Source organism: Oncorhynchus kisutch, linkage group LG28, assembly GCF_002021735.2.
Source record: "Oncorhynchus kisutch isolate 150728-3 linkage group LG28, Okis_V2, whole genome shotgun sequence".
Lineage (NCBI taxonomy): Eukaryota > Metazoa > Chordata > Actinopteri > Salmoniformes > Salmonidae > Oncorhynchus > Oncorhynchus kisutch.
In genome coordinates this window covers 8,727,982-8,748,718 of record NC_034201.2, presented here as the reverse complement: position 1 = coordinate 8,748,718, position 20,737 = coordinate 8,727,982, and the positions used below count along the sequence as shown (strand labels likewise).

Here is a 20,737-nt window from a genome sequence, read left to right as displayed (position 1 = left end):
ACACAAAGTTAGTCACATGGTGTACAAGTGAAATGAATCCTGTTATGCAAAATGTATCTCAATGTAAACTCAGCAAAAAAAAGAAACGTCCCTTTTTCAGGACCCTGTCTTTCAAAGAATTTGTCAAATTCCAAATAACTTCGCAGATCTTCATTGTAAAGGGTTTAAACACTGTTTGTCATGCTTGTTCAATTAACCATATACAATTAATGAACATGCACCTGTGGAACGGTTGTTAAGACACTAACAGCTTACAGACAGACGGTAGTAAAGGTCACAGTTATGACAACTTAGGACGCTATAAAGAGGCCTTTCTACTGACTCTGAAAAACACCAAAAGAAAGATGCCCAGGGTCCCTGCTTGAACATGCCTTAGGCATGCTGCAAGGAGGCATGAGGACTGCATATGTGACCAGGGCAATAAATTGCCATGTCTGTACTGTGGGACGCCTAAGACCACTACAGGAAGACAGGACGGACAGCTGATCATCCTTGCAGTGGCAGACCACGTGTAACAACACCTGCACAGGTTTGGTACATCCGAATATCACACCTGCGGGACAGGTACAGGATGGCAACAACTGCCCAAGTTACACCAGGAACGCACAATCCCTCCATCAGTGCTCAGAATGTCCGCAATAGACTGAGAGGCTGGACTGGGGGCTTGTATGCCTGTTGTAATTCAGGTCCTAACCAGACATCACCGGCAACAACGTTGCCTATGAGCACAAACCCACCGTTGCTGGACCAGACAGGACTGGCGTGTCGCAGTTTTGTCTCACCGGGGGGTGATGATCAGATTTGTGTTTATCATCGATGGAATTATTGTTACACTGAGGCCTGTACTCTTGAGGCACGATCGATTTGGAGGTGAAGGGTCCGTCATGGTCTGGGGCGGTGTGTCACAGCATCATAAGACTGAGCTTGTTGTCATTGCAGGCAATCTCAACTCTGTGCGTTACAGGGAAGACCTCCTCCCTCGTGTTACCTTTCCTGCAGGCTCATCCTGACATGACCCTCCAGCATGGCAATGCCACCAGCCATGCTGCTCGTTCTGTGCGTGATTTCCTGCAAGACAGGAATGGCAGTGTTCTGCCATGACCAGCGAAGAGCCCGGATCTCAATCCCATTGAGCACATCTGGGGCCTGTTGGATCGGAGGGTGAGGGCTAGGTCCATTCCCCCCAGAAATATCAAGGAATTTGCAGGTGCCTTGGTGGAAGAGTGGGGTAACATCTCATCGCAAGAACGGGCAAATCTGGCGCAGTCCATGAGGAGGAGATACACTACAGTAGTTAATGCGGCTGGTGGCCACACCAGATACTGACACTTACTTTTGATTTTGAACCCCCCCCTTTGTTCAGGGACACATTATTCCATTTCTGTTAGTCATGTTCATATAATTATTTATACATGTTAAGTTTGCCTAAAATAAACGCAGTTGACAGTGAGAGGACGTTTATTTCTATATTGATCCGTGTCTGTGGTTATGCAAACCTTCATCAAAGCATGTTCCACTTTTGCTAATCAGTATGGCTTTTCATACTGCTTGGTTAAAAAAAAAGTCACCGTTCTTTCTAAATGTACGGAAAGTATTTCCCTAAACAAACAAACCTTGCATCTCATGATTAACCTGTAATTGACCACTGGAGGGTCTTCCTCAGAAGCCCTCAGGAGTGTCTAAACTCCACCAACCCATTAACAGACTATGTTAGTGATGCACTAGAGCTTTGGTATCATTTTTCCCAGTAGTTTTTGTAAGTAGTGTTCGAGTCAAAAACGTGTCCCTGAACATTGTGTGCTACGTCATCCATTTTGTATGATCTGTTACGTCCTGCATAAAATATGTTGCAATTTCCAATTCGTACAATATTTTAAATGTAGAAGAGCTTAAGATCCTGGATTGCATCTAACTATCCATTTTTTTCTCTCCCAATTTTTTTGTAGAATATATATTTTTTAGATGGCAACTAATCAAGTTGTTCTTATAACTATCCCAATACCAATATGTGTTTACACATATGGAAAATGATTCTTGCATGTTTGTCAAAACAATAGTTGCTCAGCAACAGCATCTGATAACTCCCCCTTTAAAACAACCACCTACAGCCCTGATGGTATGTGAAAGAGGAACAGTCCTCTATCTCTTGACATTTTACACAGGATATGACCGCAGCCACTAAGACCGAGAGGGAGATAGACAGGAGGAAATGACCGAGATATTTCACAAGCTGCAATGACCACCCAACAGTGGTAGAGACTGAGGGCACCTGGTGTTTGACTCTAAAGAACATTTGGTTTGGGACTACAAGGGAACAACAATGTCCTCCCGGGGCAGAGACTATAGAGACACTGATAGAGATACTCTATGAAAATGGAGACAGACAGTAATAGAATTGCCCACACTGAATAGTGGCTTACTGGTGTAATGTTTTATGATAATCTAACAGTCCAATTGGCCTTGTCCTAAAAGGAGGGGCAGATATAAAGCTTGGATAGGGGGTATTGGGGTAATTGAACCGATGACTAAGAAAGGAGTCATTCATTTACAGGAAGGAATATGATTTTGCTTATAAATATGATTTCTTATTATAAATGTGTTGGTGGAGTACATTGTTACAATATATTTTAATGTGGGGAATAGCCAAGACTAGGGTTGCCTAAGATTTGACCTGTAGTTTGATTCAGGGCATTACCATGTTCCCCAGTTTTGTCTGTTTATAAATAACCGTACACTATCAGAGTTCAGCATTTTACTTTACTTTTTGCTTTAATTGAAAAAATGTGTTAATGTGTGTTACTATCTTAAATGTGGCAGAACCCGATGGTTGTATTACCACATTGTAATACAGCGTCTTCAAACGAGAGTTTATTGTTAAAGCCATAATGTAGCATCACTTATCACAATTAATACCAATAATAAAAGATGAGTGCTATATTTTCCCTCTGTAAGTATGGCTGTCGTGGGATCTGTCTGTGACAGTGGAGGAGCTTGGCCTTGAGGCTACGCCCTTCAAAGTTAGCGTGACCTCAGACCTGCACATTGGTGGTGTCGTATTCAGAATTGTGGAGAAGACACGTGAGTTCCCTACCAACATACACTTCAACTTCCATCTTGGGACTATATTTAAGATACAGTATATTTTTAGATTGCATATGAGTATCTATTTTGTCATTTCTCAGCGTTGTTATCTTTTAATCGTGGGGTGTAGTAAGTGATTATAGACGTACTCCACAATCTGTAAATCAGAACATGAATATTGATTTCAAAACAAGATTCAAAGTGTCTATGAGACACGCCATAAATGTGTTAATATAAAGCACCGACAGACTCCTCTGTCCACCCCAGAGATAAAGCAGGACTGGTCAGACCATGCCCTGTGGTGGGGAGCAGAAGCAGCAGTAGCTGCTCCAGCTCTCGTGGACCCTTGAGTGGTATGAGATCCCCCCCCCCCCCAGCACAAGGCCCTGACACTGGGCCTACCCAACGGGACCACTCTGAGGCTTCAGACCTGCTTCTCTCGTCCAGTCTTCCAAACTGTTATGGGGGTCTGTCGTCTGCTGAGTAAGTACATGTATGAGGAGTTCCTACCTAAATAAAAGTAAGAAGTTATTGTTGCAGATATTATTGTAATTGGAACACATAAAAGCAGAACATTATCTACAGTAACAAACATGATACAACATCAGGTACAATAACTAAATTCCCCTGTTACACCTGGACGCATCAATTAAGATTACATGGGTACTATCCTATGGAACCGCTGGTGGAAATTAAGGAGAGAAACAACCAAATATAATAAGACAGGGGGGGTGCAGAGGCTACATTAAGTTCTCAGCAGAGAGGTTACTCTCAAAGTAGTCGAGGAATGGCTGCCAGACCTTGTAAAACTAACTTTTGAGTGGAGCCACGGGTGAAATATGTTAGCTTTGAGATAGGCCATAACATTCCATAACCCAGTGTGTGGATTTCACATTTCTGGGAATACAGATATGCATCTAATGGTCACAGATACCTTTAAAAAAATGTCTTCAATGGCTTTGTGAACACCATCTACTGCATCTTGCCTATGCCCTTCTGTACCATCACTCATTCATATATCTTTATGTACATATTCTTTATCCCTTTACACTTGTGTGTATAAGGTAGTAATTGTGCACAGATTCTCACAGATTCTCACAGATTCTCACAGATGACATGGGGCCGTGCATTATCATGCTGAAACGTGAGGTGATGGCGGCAGATGATTGACACGACAATGGGCCTCAGGATCTCGTCAAGGTATCTCTGTGCATTCAAATTGCCATTGATAAAATGTAAAATGCCTGCCCATATCATAACCCCACCGCCACCATGGGGCACTCTGTTTACAATGTTGACATCAGCAAACCGCACGCCCACATGACACCATCTGTCCGGTACAGTTGAAACCGGGATTCATACTTGAAGAGCACACTTCTCCACCATGCCAGTGGTCATCGTAGGTGAGCATTTGTCCACTGAAGTGGGTTACATTGCCGAACTTCGGTCAGGTCAAGACCCTGGGTAGGATGACGAGCAGGCAGATGAGCTTCCCTGAGACGGTTTATGACAGTTTGTGCAGAAGTTCTTTGGTTGTGCAAACCCACAGTTTCATCAGCTGTTTGGGTGATTGGTCTCAGACCATCCCACATGTGAAGAAGTCGCATGTGGAGGTGCTGGGCTGGCGTGGTTACACGTGGTCTGCGATTGTGAGGCCGGTTGGATGTACTGCCAAATTTGCTGTTTAATCAGCTTCTTGATATGCCACACCTGTCAGATGAATGGCTTGGCTTGTCTTGGCAAAGGAAAAATACTCACTAACCGGTATGTAAATGAATTTGTGCACAAAATTCAAGCAAAATAAGGTTTTTGAGCATATGGAACATTTTTGGGATCTTTTATTTCAGCACATTAAACACGGGACTAACACTTTACATGTTGCGTTTATATTTTTAGCTCACATAATATAATGTGTACGTTTTTTAATGTATTATTTGTTTGTTTAATATAATGTAAAAGTATGCATTAAGGTGTCCAATAGAATAAACGTGGCAAAAACAAATAGACATTAATAAATGCATTTCCATAGCTTGATGGGGGAGTGCCAAGATGGAGGCGCGGTGGCTTCAAAACAGCGCTGTCTGTCAGAAATCTAGTGTATATATAAAACTTTGAGTAAAATAGACTAAATAAAAATGAACATTCTTCCACATATTTTTACATTTTATTTAACCAGGTAGGCCAGTTGAGAACAAGTTATCATTTACAACTGCGACCTGGCCAAGATAAAGCAAAGCAGTGTGATTAAAAACAACAACACAGTTACACATAAACAAACGTACAGTCAATAATACAATTGAAAAATCTATGTACAGTGTGTTCAAATGTAGTAGAGTTTGGAGGTAAGGCAATAAATAGGCCATAGAGGCGAAATAATTACAATTTAGTATTAACACTGTGTGTGATAGATGTGCAGATGATGATGTGCAAGTTGAGTTTCTGGGGTGCAAAAGAGCAAGAGGATAAATAGCAATATGGGGATGAGGTAGTTGGGTGTGCTATTTACAGATTGGCTGTGTACAGGTACAGTGATCAGTAAGCTGCTCTGACAGCTGATGCTTAAAGTTAGAGAGGGAGATATAAGACTCCAGCTTCAGTGATTTTTGCAATTCGTTCCAGTCATTGGCAGCAGAGAACTGTAAGGAAAGGCGGCCAAAGTAAGTGTTGGCTTTGGGGATGACCAGTGAAATATACCTGCTGGAGCGCGTGCTATGGGTTGGTGTTGCTATGGTGACCAGTGAGCTGAGATAAGGCGGGGCTTTACCTAGCAAAGACTTAGATGACCTGGAGCCAGTGGGTTTGGCAACGATTATGTAGTGAGGGCCTGCCAACGAGAGCATACAGGTCGCAGTGGTGGGTAGTATATGGTGCTTTGGTGACAAAACGGATGTCACTGTATTAGACTACATCCAGTTTGCTGAGTAGAGTGTTGGAGGCTATTTTGGAAATGACATCGCCGAAGTCAAGGATCGGTAGGATAGTCAGTTTTACGAGGGTATGTTTGGCAGCATGAGTGAAGGAGGCTTTGCTGTGAAATTGGAAGCTGATACTAGATTTAATTTTGGATTGGAGATGCTTAATGTGATTCTGGAAGGAGAGTTGACAGTCTAACCAGACACCTAGATATTTGTAGTTGTCCACATATTCTAAGTCAGAACCGTCCAGAGTAGTGATGCTAGTCGGGCGGTCGGGTGTGGGCAGTAATCGGTTGAAGAGCATGCATTTAGTTTCACTAGCATTTAAAAGCAGTTGGAGGCCACGGAAGGAGTGTTGTATGGCATTGAAGCTTGTTTGGAGGTTTGTTAACAGTGTCCAAAGAAGGGCCAGATGTATACAGAATGGTGTCGTCTGCGTAGAGTTGGATCAGAGAATCACCAGCAGCAAGAGCGACATCATTGATATATACTGAGAAAAGAGTCAGCCCGAGAATTGAACCCTGTGGCACACCCATAGAGACAGCAACAGGTCCAGACAACAGACCCTCCGATTTGACACAATGAACTCTGTCTGCGAAGTAGTTGGTGAACAAGGCGAGGCAGTCATTTGAGAAGCCAAGGCTATTGAGTCTGCCGATAAAAATGCGGTGATTGACTGAGACGAAAGCCTTGGCCAGGTCGCTGAAAACGGCTGCACAGTCTTTTATCGATGGCGGTTATGATATAATTTAGGACCTTGATCGTGGCTGAGGTGTACCAATGACCAGCTTGGAAACCAGATTGCATAGTGGAGAATGTGTGGTGGCATTTGAAATGGTCGGTGATCTGTTTGTTAACTTGGCTTTCAAAGATTTTAGAAAGGCATAGCAGGATGGATATATGTCTATAACACTTTGGGTCTAGAGTGTCTCCCCTTTGAAGAAGGGGATTACCACGGCAGCTTTCCAATCTTTGGGGATCTCAGACGATGCGAAAGGTTGAACAGGCTAGTAATAACGGTTGCAACAATTCCGGTGGATAATTTTAGAAAGAGAGGGTCCAGATTGTCTAGCCCAGCTATAACATACCTCCTCAGTGTAATCCCTCTCCCCTTTTCAGGAGAATGGTTCAAGAAGTTCATTACTTTTTTCAGGAAGTTTCATTGGCGAGAGAAACAAACCCCCTTGAGTCAGCAATTCAAAACTATTTGTTATTTATTGCAAGGTACCCTCTTAAATGGGCTTATAACAACAATCCCACTCCTTGGGAGGTCATAGAACAAGAGGTCTTTGACATTAACAAATGTTTGTTGTCTCTTCGGGCCCTGTGGTACAATCCAAAGTACTGGGATAAAGAATCCCATTTTTAAAAAATTCTGTGAGATTATACATACATACATACAATTTTTTAGCTTTGTTGGAATCATTCACCCCAAGCCCCTCTTTGGTAAAATTGGGGTTTGTTGAATAATGGAAAACATTGTGGTAAATAGAGAATTTATTTGATGAGAACAATATGGGATCATTTGAACAAATCAGAAATTAATGACATTTTCCCAATAAAGTCTTCCTACTCTACTTTACAAATAAGGTCACATTTTTCTAAACATGTGGGAGAGAAGATCTCCAAAGTCTACTGAATTGGAAAACTGAAATGTTAAGTACAATAGTCACTTAGCTAATCAATTTGATCAAATTCTTTCTCACTCCAGATCTTGTGTATGCCACGTGTAGAATTGTGCTGGGAGAATGATTTAGGTGTCCACCTTTTTTCTGAAACATGGGAACATATCTGGAAAAAAATTGTTTTGAATAATTGTATCCATTTCAAATTTCTGTATAGAGAATATTTGACCCCTAGGAAATTGAAACTCATTCAACCTTCTGTGTCTGAAAAATGTCAGCACTGTTGTAGGGGCTATGGACAACTTATACATATGGTCTGGAAATGACCTAAATGAATTCGATATTAGTCCATGGTATTGAAATCATTTTTAGTCATTACCGGAATACAGGAATACAGTGCATTTGGAAAGTATTCAGATCCCTCAACTTTTTTCCACATGTTGTTATGTTTACAGTTTTTTTCTAAAATTGATTAAATATTTTTTTCCCCTTATCAATCTACACACAATACCAGATGATTACAAAGCAAAAACAGGCTTTCAGAAATTTTTGCAAATGTATTAAAAATAAAAAACTGAAATACCTTATTGACATAAGTATTCAGACCCTTTACTCAGAAATCTCACCTCCAATCTCACCTCCCATGAATGCTTTACATGGTCAAGAGTGGGGCATATCATATTCTGAATAATGTCTTACACCATAGAAAGACTGTATGTCCCTTTACATGCGGATCCAGGTTCAAACATTCATCAAGCCAGCTGGTGGGTGGGAGAGATGGGAAAGAGGGGAAATCTTTTTTTGTAAAGTTGCGAATCTGCAGGTACCTGAAGAAGTGCATCTGGGCTATACCGAGCTCTCTAACTAGAGGTTTATTGTTGCAGGTGTTAATCAGTATTCCCTCGCACTGCTCATTCTCAGACATGCGTCACCCAGAGGAGCGGTCGTTGTTACGGCCGGTGGAGGAGAAGAAAAAGAAGAAAGACACGGAGGAGGAAGTAGTAGTATATGATCTAACAAGCCTTCGTATCTCATCAGGTAGGTCCAGTGGAATTGGTGGTACACATCAAATTTCAAAATTGGATGGGCAACATTAAGTACAATAGCTTTCGCTGTACAGTACATATCAAATGTCATGTAACATATCCTAACTGCATGTGTAATAACGACAGGTCCAGCTCACACCCTGTCCAATGGCATGCCTGTGCACTTCGCTGACTCACCCCAGACTGAGGCTGTGTATAAGATGTTATCTGTCAGCCTACCTGCTCCTGAGGCGATCACCAAGATGCCCCGTCCCACCAGCCTGGTGGACAAGGCCCAAGTTCACAGCAGGTGAGTGTCTGTGTGTTCACAACACACATAGATATGTTTAGGTATGCGTATGTTACTCTGTGTATTGTTAGTGAAAAATAACGGAGTGTAATTCAGTTAATTACATGTGTTTTATTGTGGACTGGATTCGTCTCATTCTCTGCTCCAACAGGGAGTGCAGGAGCATGACAGGCTGCTGCTACACTTCAAATACTACTGCTTCCATGACCTGCAGCCCAAGGTAGGCCTGCAACATGCTTTCTGAGGGGCTATCGATTATTTCCTTCTTCTACCTCATGGTGGCCATGAATTGTGCTGTGTGTAATCGGTCACTTTATCTACCTCGTCTCCGTCTCCAGTATGACGCAGTCCGCCTGACCCAGATGTTTGAGCAGGCTCGCTGGGCCATCTTGTTGGAGGATGTTGGCTGCACAGAGGAAGAGATGATGCTCTTTGCTGCCCTTCAGGTAAACAAACAAGAACTGTCCCCAAAGGTTATTCTCTGTCTATGACACATAGCTTCCCTTATCTTTCACACTGTTATACATTTGTGCATGTGCTATCCTCAGGACCAGATTGGTAAAGGTGTCTCTGTCAGAGCCCCGGCTGATGACATCATGTCCTGCCATGGATGAAATTGACTCCGCCCTTCAGTGTTTGGAGGTGAAGATGGATGCAGAGGAGAGCAGTGCTGAAGACATGCTGGTTAGTCCCTCTGATTCTCCACCATACTGTAGCAGTCTGTAATGGTGATCAGGGCTGGTTTGTAAAGGAAGCAAAAAAGTTGACATGGAAAAAGTTGAATTGCAACCGCACATGACACAAAATAGACACAGGGTTTTATCTCTTCACAGGAAACAATTGAGGGTAGCACCAGAGCTGCATGACTACTTGAACATCTTCAGGTAAGATGGGTTGAGAACATACATCACTGCTGGCTGGCTGAACGCCCTCTGACTCACATCTATCTTTCTGCTTTTCCTGCCATGGATTTTAGATTGGATATCGATCACACAAGATATATGAGACTCTGATAGTCTGGATGAGTGTTTATAGACACACACACACACACACACACACACACACACACAAGCAAACACACACTAACCGCAGCTACGGTTATATTGACATGCTCACTCACACAGACATACAACTGCGTACCCTTTCCAATGTTGCTGAAAACCCTTAAAATTCTAGTTTGTTTCATCTCACTCTCTCCTAGACCGAAGATACTGACACTAAAGGGCTATAAGCAGTTCTGGTTTACGTTCAACAACACATCCATCTCCTACTACAAGAGTAAAGAGGAGAGCCTCACGGAGCCCATTCAGCAGATGAACCTCAAAGGTCATATGTACTGACATTCACTGTGGTGAAAATGCCCACCCACGTGCACATACTCTACATTCAGCCCACATTTTCACATAGAACCACAACCACACGAAGATGTGTAGTACGTAGAGCATCAGAAAGGACATTCTAGATATGTCGTTTCTTCACTGGTGACTTTATTAACAAGCCAAATGAGTCCAAACTGGTCCCATAAGGAAGTGCTGTGCTCCCCAGGCTATGAGGTGGTCCCAGACGTTAGTGTGGCTGGTCAGAAGTTCTGCATCACACTGCTGATTCCTGGGGTTCAGGGCATGAATGAGGTCTACCTATGCTGTGAGAATGGAAGGAACTCAATGCTCAGCTCACTCTGTTCGAAGCACTCTTCCTATAAGTAAAAAGCTATTTGAAATTGACCCCTGATTAATGTACATGTATATAACCTGTCCCAAGGAGTAGACCCAACTGCTATGAGAACAGTTTCCTCTTCAGTGTCAGCTTGCCGTTTAGCCTCCAAGGGGAAGACCCTAGCAGACAGCTCCTTCTCTAATGAGGTGCAGAATATCCAGTCCTTCCTGGCCATGCAGCGAACCACCCCCAGGGTCAATGCTGCTCAGACTGATGACATCATCAACACACATGGCCTTGTTTCCCCACGCTACCACAAAAAGTACAAGTCCAAACAGGTAAGAGTCGTGTGATCTGGGCGGAACTCGAATGTATGGTAAGAGAAGCAAACAATAAGATTCCGTCTCCAGGGATTCTAACCATTCCTCTGCTCTGTCAGCTAACTCCTCGCATCCTGGAAGCCTATCAGAATGTGGCCCAGCTCTCTCTAACAGATGCTCTCCTCAGGTTTCTTCAGATCTGGCAGGCTCTACCTGAATTCGGGGTGTGTTATCTTGTGGTGAGGTGAGTACATGTCTTTTTGTCAAATCAAATTGTATTTGTGCAGAATACAACAGGTGTAGTAGACCTTACAGTGAAATGCTTACTTACAAGCCCTTAACCAACAATGCTTTAAGAAGTTAAGAAAAAAAATGTTTTGCATAAAATAGATAAGTAGAAAATAAAAGTAACAAATAATGAAACCGCAGCAGTAATATAACAAGGGAGGCTATATACAGGGGGTACCAGTACAGAGTCAATGTGCGGGGGCACCGGTCAGGCGAGGTAATTTAGGTTGTATGTACATGTAGGTAGAGTTAAAGTGACTTTGCATAGATTATGCATAGATTATAAACAGAGAGTAGTAGTAGTGTAATAGCCCTTTAGCTGTTCAGGAGTCTTATGGCTTGGGGGTAGAAGCTGTTAAGAAGCCCTTTGGACCTCGACTTGGCGCTCCGGTACTGCTTGCCGTGCGGTAGCAGAGAGTACAGTCTATGACTAGGGTGGCTGGAGTCGGACAATTTCTAGGGCTTGATATGACACTGCCTGATATAGAGGTCCTGGATGGCAGGAAGCTTGGCTCCAGTGATGTACTGGGCCGTACGCACTAACCTCTGTAGTGCCTTGCGGTCGGAGGCCGAGCAGTTGCCATACCAGGCAGCGATGCAGGCAGCGATGCTCTAGATGGTGCAGCTGTAGAACCTTTTGAGGATCTGAGCACCCATGCCAAATCTTTTCAGACTCCTGAGGGGGAATAGTTTACAGATATCTGCCTTGTCAACATAGCACTAAATCTGATCTCACTTGTATAAACACAGGTTTAAGGGATGCCATAAAGATGAGGTCCTCGGCGTCACCAACAACCGTCTCATCCGCATTTTTTAATTTTTTATTTAACAAGGCAAGTCAGTTAAGAACAAATTCTTATTTTCAATGACGGCCTAGGAACAGTGGGTTAACTGCCTGTTCAGGGGCAAAACGACAGATTTGTACCTTGTCAGCTCGGGGATTTGAACTGCAACCTTCAGGTTACTAGTCCAACGCTCTAACCACTAGGCTACCCTGCCGCCATTGATCTTGGCACCGGAGATGTGGTGAAGACGTGGAGATACAACACCATGAAGCAGTGGAATGTCAACTGGGATATCCAGCAGGTACACGTCTCACGTTCTACCTAATTATGTTTCTTCATGTATCTGTTACTTGGTCTGTATTCTATCAAAAATGTAATAATAATAATAATATTTCATTTGTAAAGTGCATTTCCCAGGCTAAATGTGCATAAGGTATAAAACAAAACACACAAAAATTAATGTGCGGGTAGAACATTCCAGAGCCGAGAGGCCACATTAAGGCCTGTCACCCATGCTGCACAGATTTGTGGACTGGTGTGACCAGGGCCTGTCACCCATGCTGCACAGATTTGTGGACTGGTGTGACCAGGGCCTGTCACCCATGCTGCACAGATTTGTGGACTGGTGTGACCAGGGCCTGTCACCCATGCTGCACAGATTTGTGGACTGGTGTGACCAGGGCCTGTCACCCATTCTGCACAGATTTGTAGACTGGTGAGACCAGGGCCTGTCACCCATGCTGCATAGATTTGTGGACTGGTGAGACCAGGGCCTGTCACCCATTCTGCACAGATTTGTGGACTGGTGAGACCAGGGCCTGTCACCCATTCTGCACAGATTTGTGGACTGGTGTGACCAGGGCCTGTCATCCATGCTGCACAGATTTGTGGACTGGTGAGACCAGGGCCTGTCACCCATTCTGCACAGATTTGTGGACTGGTGTGACCAGGGCCTGTCATCCATGCTGCACAGATTTGTGGACTGGTGTGACCAGGGCCTGTCACCCATGCTGCACAGATTTGTGGACTGGTGTGACCAGGGCCTGGTTTCCCGATAGCAATGGAACTTAGGCTTACGAGTATTTTAACGATGCAGCTTTCCTATAACGGCCAAAGATGTAACATGTGTTACCCAAAACACCATGCAGAGAGAACGGTCAGTCGCTACGTGCGTCATTAAGGCATGTGTCGATACTGATAGGTTCGAAAGAAAAGCAGTGCTGCTCTCAGATCCGCTTTCTCCATTTAAATCTTACCTTAATATTATTCCACAATTACTGAGGATGGATCAGCTCCTAGAGAGATATTATCTCCTATGGCTGCAAATATTGAGGCGGCTTATTCTAATGCTAACCTTGTAATAATGCCCTTAATCAAGATTTGGCACATCATTGCGCACGTTAGGCTACATATCATGAAATATATTGGAGGCACAAATTACAGAAAGTAGCCAAATAATAAATCAAACAAAATTGAATGAACATGAAATACTGGCCTATGTAGCTTGTACTGTAGGTAGTGTTGTGTCTTTACTATCATTAAATTGAAGACTTAGTTTTTATCAAAGATTCTCTGTAATTAGTGTATTATGCGATCAAACTGATTAATCATTTAACCGTAATTAACTAGTAAGTCGGGCACCAAGGAAAATATTCAGATTACAAAGGAAAATGTCCCAATATAACCTTTCAGATAGTTTATATCTGATCAATAGTCTTCTGATTAATTAATGATCTATTTTACCTCACGTTAGTTCCATTCCAAACGTCGTAAATGGTTGGTTATCTGCATGAACCCAGTCTTCACTATGAGTCATCCATACATCAATTGTCTTAAATCATTTATTTATTACTAACTAAGTAATTCACAGAAATGCATAAACAAAACAACAAGGTAAATATGGTTACAAGAAATGGGCTAAACCGGCATCGCGGCTTGTTAGACAAAAGGGAAGTGGGTGTCGACTAAAAAGTCACTACAGAGTTAATAATTATAACAATTGAAATGCTAATCCTTTACACATGAACGCTCACTCATTCGGGAACAATTGCAATCAATATATATATTTACGGTCAGTGTGTCGTCTTGATCGCTGTTGAAAAGTTTGTTTCTTTTGTAGAATTGCCTCTCTGTCTCTCTCTCTCTCTCTCTCTGTTGAGGTTATAGTGGATAGTTCAGAGTGACATTCATTCATGTTGTTGTAGAATGGATGTTTCAGCGGTTGTCGTTCTTCACGTTCAATGATACCGAATTCCTAGCTGCAGACTAGTAATTAATATCAAAGACTTGTTCTTATTCTGTCGGTATCGATAGTCTAAGAGTTTAACCACGTGGTATGGTTAAAAGATTCAGCAATGGTCTGCAACCTTTGTACTCCTGTGATTGAGAGAAACATGGTCTGCCTGAGGATTTCTCAAAGTTTGGTTTTGTTCGGAATTGCAGAAAAGGGGCTGTCCCAGGATGCCTGACCCCTATTGGGCTCATGGGCGGTCCTCTGATTTAGTTCAACTCAAAAGGGAATTGGAGTTTCCTTCATTAAACATTCCAAAATCACATTACACAATTTTACAAACAGTATCATACTCACTCATTCATCTTATACAACAATAAGAAATAAACCTCATATCTGAGGCTATTATATAAACAGCGTTATGGTAATGTGGCCACACCGTCTCCCATGAGCTTCCCCAAGTTGTAACAAACGGACCAGTTAGTAGCTGCATTTTTCACCGATCTTTTGTACCTTCTCCGGAACATGAAATTTGTTCGGACCTCAAGTTCTGTTCGGTGGAAGAAATTCCTATGTTCTCTATGAAAATGTACTCTGTCTCTTATACTGTGTGGCCATGAGGCAGGGTCTTCTCCTCAGGAATTTCCGACCTCTCTCTGACCACAGCAGTCTGGTTGTAGAAGCAGAGAGCGGGGGATGGTGCTCGCTGTACCCAAAGAGGGCAACGTCTATTTATATTTTAATGCAGTGATCTCAGTTTTTCCTTTGAAGCATCTTTTTGTGCTTCTCTTGTTTGTAACAATTGCAAAGACATTGGCAGCTTTGTATTTGTCGTCGACTTCGTTGTGAAGTTATGGGTGGTCACCGAGAGACAGATAAACATATTTATTTTATGTTTAGCAGTGATCTTCTGTGTATAAAGTGATGCGGTAAGGGGGGAAAATGCATCTAACAACTCACTTAGCTGTTATAATAATACATGGGACTTACTGCACTTTTCAATTACCCAAAATCGCTTTACAGTTGTAGAAAGGAAATGAAAAACAGGAGTCAAAACAAAACATCAGAATATGAGTAAAGAGAGGGGCTGGCTCAAAGAAGGGAAAGAGTGTGATGTATCAGTATGGGGAGGGGAGTGTTGGGATTTGGATACAAACCTGGTTTAGGATAAGGGGTAGGCCTTATCAAAGAGGTGGGGCTTTAGGAGAGACTGAAAGATAGTGATGGACTCATGGATGGCTGGAGGGAGGGAGTTCCAGAGCCTAGGAGAAACCCTGGAGAAGGCCCTGTCGCCGATGTTCTGGAGCTTCGACCTGGGAATGACAAGGTGGCCTGTTTTGGTGGAGCCGAGTGCGTGTGTGGGTTGGCAGGGGAAATGAGAGGATCTTGTAATCGGTGTTGGGAGACAGGGAACCAGTGAAGTTGATGGAAGAACAGGGGGGGGGGGATGTGCTGCCAGGACTGTGGGTGAGGAGTCGGGCTGCAGGGTTTTGAAGATTTTGGAGCTTATGGAGGGAGCTTGAGTTGATGCCGGAGAGAAGTAAATTCTAGTAGTCAAGAGGAAAGGAGATGAATGCATGTATGCAGGTTTCAGGGGCAGGACGGGAGAGGGAGGACCTGACTTTGGCAATGTTGTGGAGGTGGAAGAATGAGGATTTGACAGTCTCTTATGTGGTGGTCAAAGGAGAGGGTGGAGTCCAGGATGACGCCAAGGTTGCGTGCGTGGAGGGAGGAAGAGACAATGGTGTCATCAATGATGAGGGTGAGGTTGCCAGCTTTGGTGAAGGTGGATTTGGTGCCTATGAGGAGTTCCATTTTATCACTGTTGAGCTTGAGGAAGTTTTTTTGCATTTATGTTTTTATTGCAGAGAGGCAGGATTCAATGTGGGTTAGAGGTGGGTTGACGAGGACTCCCGAGTTTGTACAGTGGTCTAAGGCACTGTATCGCAGTGTTGCGGCGTCACTACAGCCTTGGGTTTGATCCCAGGCTGTGTCACAACCGGCCGTGACCGGGAGTTCCATAGGGTGGCGCACAATTGGACCAGCGTCAATAGGGTTAGGGGAGGGTTTGGCCGAGGGGGCTTAACTTGGCTCATTGCACTCTAGCGACTCCTTGTGGTGAGCCGGGTGCAGGGAGGCTGACTTCGGTCATCAGTTGAACAGTGTTTTAACTGAGTTAGGCAAGCAGGTGTTTACTCGACCTTTGCCTCTCCCGTGCCCGTTGGGGAGTTGCAGCGATGACACACGATCCTAATGGGATATAACGAAATTGGAGAGAAAAAGGTGGTAAAAAAAGAAAGTTAAAAAAGAAAAGTTGTGGGTTGTCAGTAGAATGGCCTTAGTGAAGAGCTCAGTGACTTTCAACGTGGCACCGTCATAGGATGCCACCTTTCCAACGAGTCAGTTCGTCAAATTCCTGCTCTGCTAGAGCTGCCCCGGTCAACTGTAAGTGCTGTTATTGTGAAGTGGAAATGTCTAGGAGCAACAACGGCTCAGCCGCGAAGTGGTAAGCCACACAAGCTCACAGAACGGGACCGCCGAGTGCTGAAGCGCTTAGTGTATAAAAATCATCTGTCCTCAGTGAGGTTGCCAGCTTTGGTGAAGGTGGATTTGGTGCCTATGAGGAGTTCCATTTTATCACTGTTGAGCTTGAGGAAGTTTTTTTGCATTTATGTTTTTATTGCAGAGAGGCAGGATTCAATGGAACACTCACTACCGAGTTCCAAACTGTCTCTAGAAGCAACGTCAGCCCAAGAACTGTTCGTCAGAAACTTCATGAAATGGGGTTCCATGGCCGAGCAGCCATACACAAGCCTAAGGTCACAATGCGCAACTCCAAGCATCGGCTGGAGTGGTGTAAAGCTTGCCGCCATTGGTCTCCGGAGCAGTGGAAACACGTTCTCTGGAGTGATGAATCACGTTTCACCATCTGGCAGTCCGACGGACTGGATTGGCAGATGCCAGGAGAACGCTACCTGCCCGAATGAATAGTGCCAACTGTAAAGTTTAGTGGAAGAGGAATAATGGTCTGGGGCTGTTTTCATTATTCAGGCTAGGCCCCTTATTTCTAGTGAAGACACACATTAACACTACAGCATATAATGGCATTCTAGATGATTATGTGCTTCCAACTTTGTGGCAACAGTTTAGGGAAGGCCCTTTCCTGTTTTAGCATGACAATACTCCCCTGCACAAGCGAGGTCCATACAGAAATGGTTTGTCGAGATCAGTGTGGAAGAACTTCACTGGCCTGCACAGAGCCATGACCACAACCCATCGAACACCTTTGGATTGAATTGGAACGCCAACTGCGAGCCAGGCCTAATCGCCCAACATCAGTGCCCGATCTCACTAATGCTCCCCACAGCAATGTTCCAACATCTAGTGGAAAGCCATCCCAGAAGAGTGAAAGCTGTAATAGCAGCAAATGGGAGAACAACTCCATTTTTAATGCCCATGATTTTCGACATCCAGGTGTCTACACCTGCATTGCTTGCTGTTTGGGGTTTTAGGCTGGGTTTCTGTACAGCACTTTGAGATATAAGCTGATCTAAGAAGGGCTATATAAGTTGATTTGATTTGATTTGATCCATATACTTTTCGTAATGTAGTGTATTTTTGTGTGTCATCTGCATAAATATTAAAGTTTCATCCAGATCTTCAGATTAGTATACCAAGTGCTAGCATGTATATAGAGAACAAGAGTGGCCCCCAGAACAGAGCCCTGTGGAACCCCTTGAGTGACTGTGGCAGGGTTGGATTTATAATTACCAAGAGTCACAAATTCTTGTCTGTCAGTCTCTGTGCCAGAGAATCCAAGCAAGTTCTTAAGTCTGCTGATGAGAATCTCATGATTCGGTGTGTCAAATGCTGCTGTCATGCCCAGAAGTAAAAGGATACTAGTGTCTCCATCATCAGCTGCCATCAACAAGCTATTTGTTACTTTTACCAGGGCTGTCTTTGTTCTCTGCCATGCACAGAAGCCGGACTAGAAGGGTTAATGCAGATTGTTGGTTGAAAGGTAGTTATGTTGCTGTATTGAGACCACACATACAAGGACCTTTCATAGAAATGGCAAGTTGGAAATTGGTATGTAATTGCTTAGGGTGTTGGGGTCCAGTCCAGGTTTTTTCAATGTTAGTATAATGGAGGCAGTTTTCTGAGAAGAATGAGGCTGGATTTTATGATTGCTGTTAGAATAGGGACAGGGGCAGATAGTTTAACTCATAGTTTGGACAATTTCAGAGACAGATGTTGGGGTTGTCAATTAGAATTTGTTTAAACTGCAGCTGGGAAGCTCAGTCTGAAGCAGAGGGGCAGGTCCTAAGCAAGGTGTAGTTTGTACAGTGCAGTAGATGTCCTTGATTTTGTATTGGGGAAATTAAATAAACATTAAACTGTTGCATTGCTCAATGGAGGGGGTAAAGGATCTGGGGTTTTAACTAATTTCTTTACAACAAAAATCTGGGTTTCCCCTCACCATTTGCAATGAGATCTGTATATTATGACTTGTGTTCAGTGTCTCTGTGTGTGTACATCTGACGATATGCCAGGGCCTGGCCCAACTAATTATGACTTAAATGTTTATCTGAAGACCATTAAAGGGATACTTCAGGATTTTGGCAATGAAGCCCTTTATCTACTTCCCAGAGTCACTTGTGGATACCATTTTTATGCTTCTGCGTGCAGTTTGAAGGAAGTTGCTAACTAGCATAAGAGCAATTGCAAACTAGCGTTAGCACAATGACTGGAAATCTATGGTAACTGCTAGCATGGTAGTAGATATATACCATATACTTCTAGTAATTGTGCTAACGCTAGTTAGCATTGGCTCGAAAAACTACCTCTAACTTCCTTCATACTGGATGCCGAGATACATTTTTATCCATGAGTTTATATGACTCTGGTGATGTAGAGAAAGGGCTTCATTGCCAAAATCCTCTATTCTTTATTCCAGGTGGCCATTGAGTTCAATGGCAATGTGAACATTGCCTTCAGCTGTGTGACTGCTACCTGCAAGATTGTGCACGAGTACATTGGGGGCTACATCTTCATTGCCACACACACCAGAGAGCAGACAGAGGTGTTGAACCAGGAGCTCTTTTACAAGCTGACTGGTGGCCATGAAGCCCTCTAAATATCCATGAGATGAAGCTCTGGAACTCTCTTTATGGTTTCATCATACTGTCATAGACAGCTAGCTGGTCTGACCAGCATGATCTAGCTGGTTATTCTTGTTGTTCAGCATGGTCTAGCTGGTCTGACCAGCATGATCTAGCTGGTTATGCTTGTTGTTCAGCATGGTCTAGCTGGTCTGACCAGCATGGTCTAGCTGGTCATGTTTGTTGTCCAGCATGGTCTAGCTGGTCTGACCAGCATGGTCTAGCTGGTTATGCTTGTTGTCCAGCATGGTCTAGCTGATCTGACCAGCATGGTCTAACTGGTTATGCTTGTTGTTCAGCATGGTCTAGCTGGTCTGACCAGCATGGTCTAGCTGGTTATGCTTGTTGTCCAGCATGGTCTAGCTGATCTGACCAGCATGGTCTAGCTGGTTATGCTTGTTGTTCAGCATGGTCTAGCTGGTCTGACCAGCATGGTCTAGCTTGCTATCCTGGTTTACCAGCATAGTCTAGCTGATTACCCATATGGAAAAGACTCATGAAAATCAAATAAGAATCTTGTATGGCAGAAGAAGAGTATTTGTACCAATATTTAATAAGTTATCAAATAAGGATCTGGTAAGATTTTGTATGTTTTCCCTTATATGTCAGTGATGTACTTGTATATGTGTTATATGCCTTATATGACATACACAATTGAATACATGATTGTGGTGAATTTACAACATAGATATGGTATGACCATGATGATTTGAGTAAAATATATGAATATATTATTATATTATTATATATGAATTATGAGTCATCTATGAATATTATAAGAAAGGTGTATGTTCTACAAAATAAATGCTTTCCTTGTGGGTCTCACATAGTATTTTTTACAAGTCAACATATAAAAAACATGAGAATTACTATAAGAAAAATACAATATTTGTATATACATTTTCCAGTATGAGTTTCCATAGTTAAAGCTGGGCAGCACCTCCTATCCAGGGTTTTAACCAAGCCCAGCTTAGCTTTGATATTTGTTACTGACTACTACCAATGTGCTATTGTGAGAATGATAGTTGAGAGAGCACCACGATCTAAATAGATTCACTGCTCCTATCAAAGTCATTCTTCCCCTTCCTCCTCCTCCTGCTTTCCCCCGTCCCCTTCCTCCTCCTCCTCCTGCTTTCCCCCGTCCCCTTCCTCCTTCTCCTCCTGCTTTCCCCCGTCCCCTTCCTCCTTCTCCTCCTGCTTTCCCCCGTCCCCTTCCTCCTCCTCCTCCTGCTTTCCCGTGTCCCCTTCCTCCTCCTGCTTTCCCGTGTCCCCTTCCTCCTCCTGCTTTTCCCCGTCCCCTTCCTCCTCCTGCTTCCCCCCGTCCCCTTCCTCCTCCTCCT

The 20,737-nt window shown here is 43.4% G+C and overlaps 1 pseudogene; it reads left to right on the top strand.

Annotated features, from left to right (window-relative positions):
• Positions 1-2,823: 2,823 nt before the first annotated feature.
• Positions 2,824-19,632, top strand: LOC109872848 (fermitin family homolog 3-like; annotated as a pseudogene).
• The last annotated feature ends 1,105 nt before the right edge of the window (positions 19,633-20,737 follow it).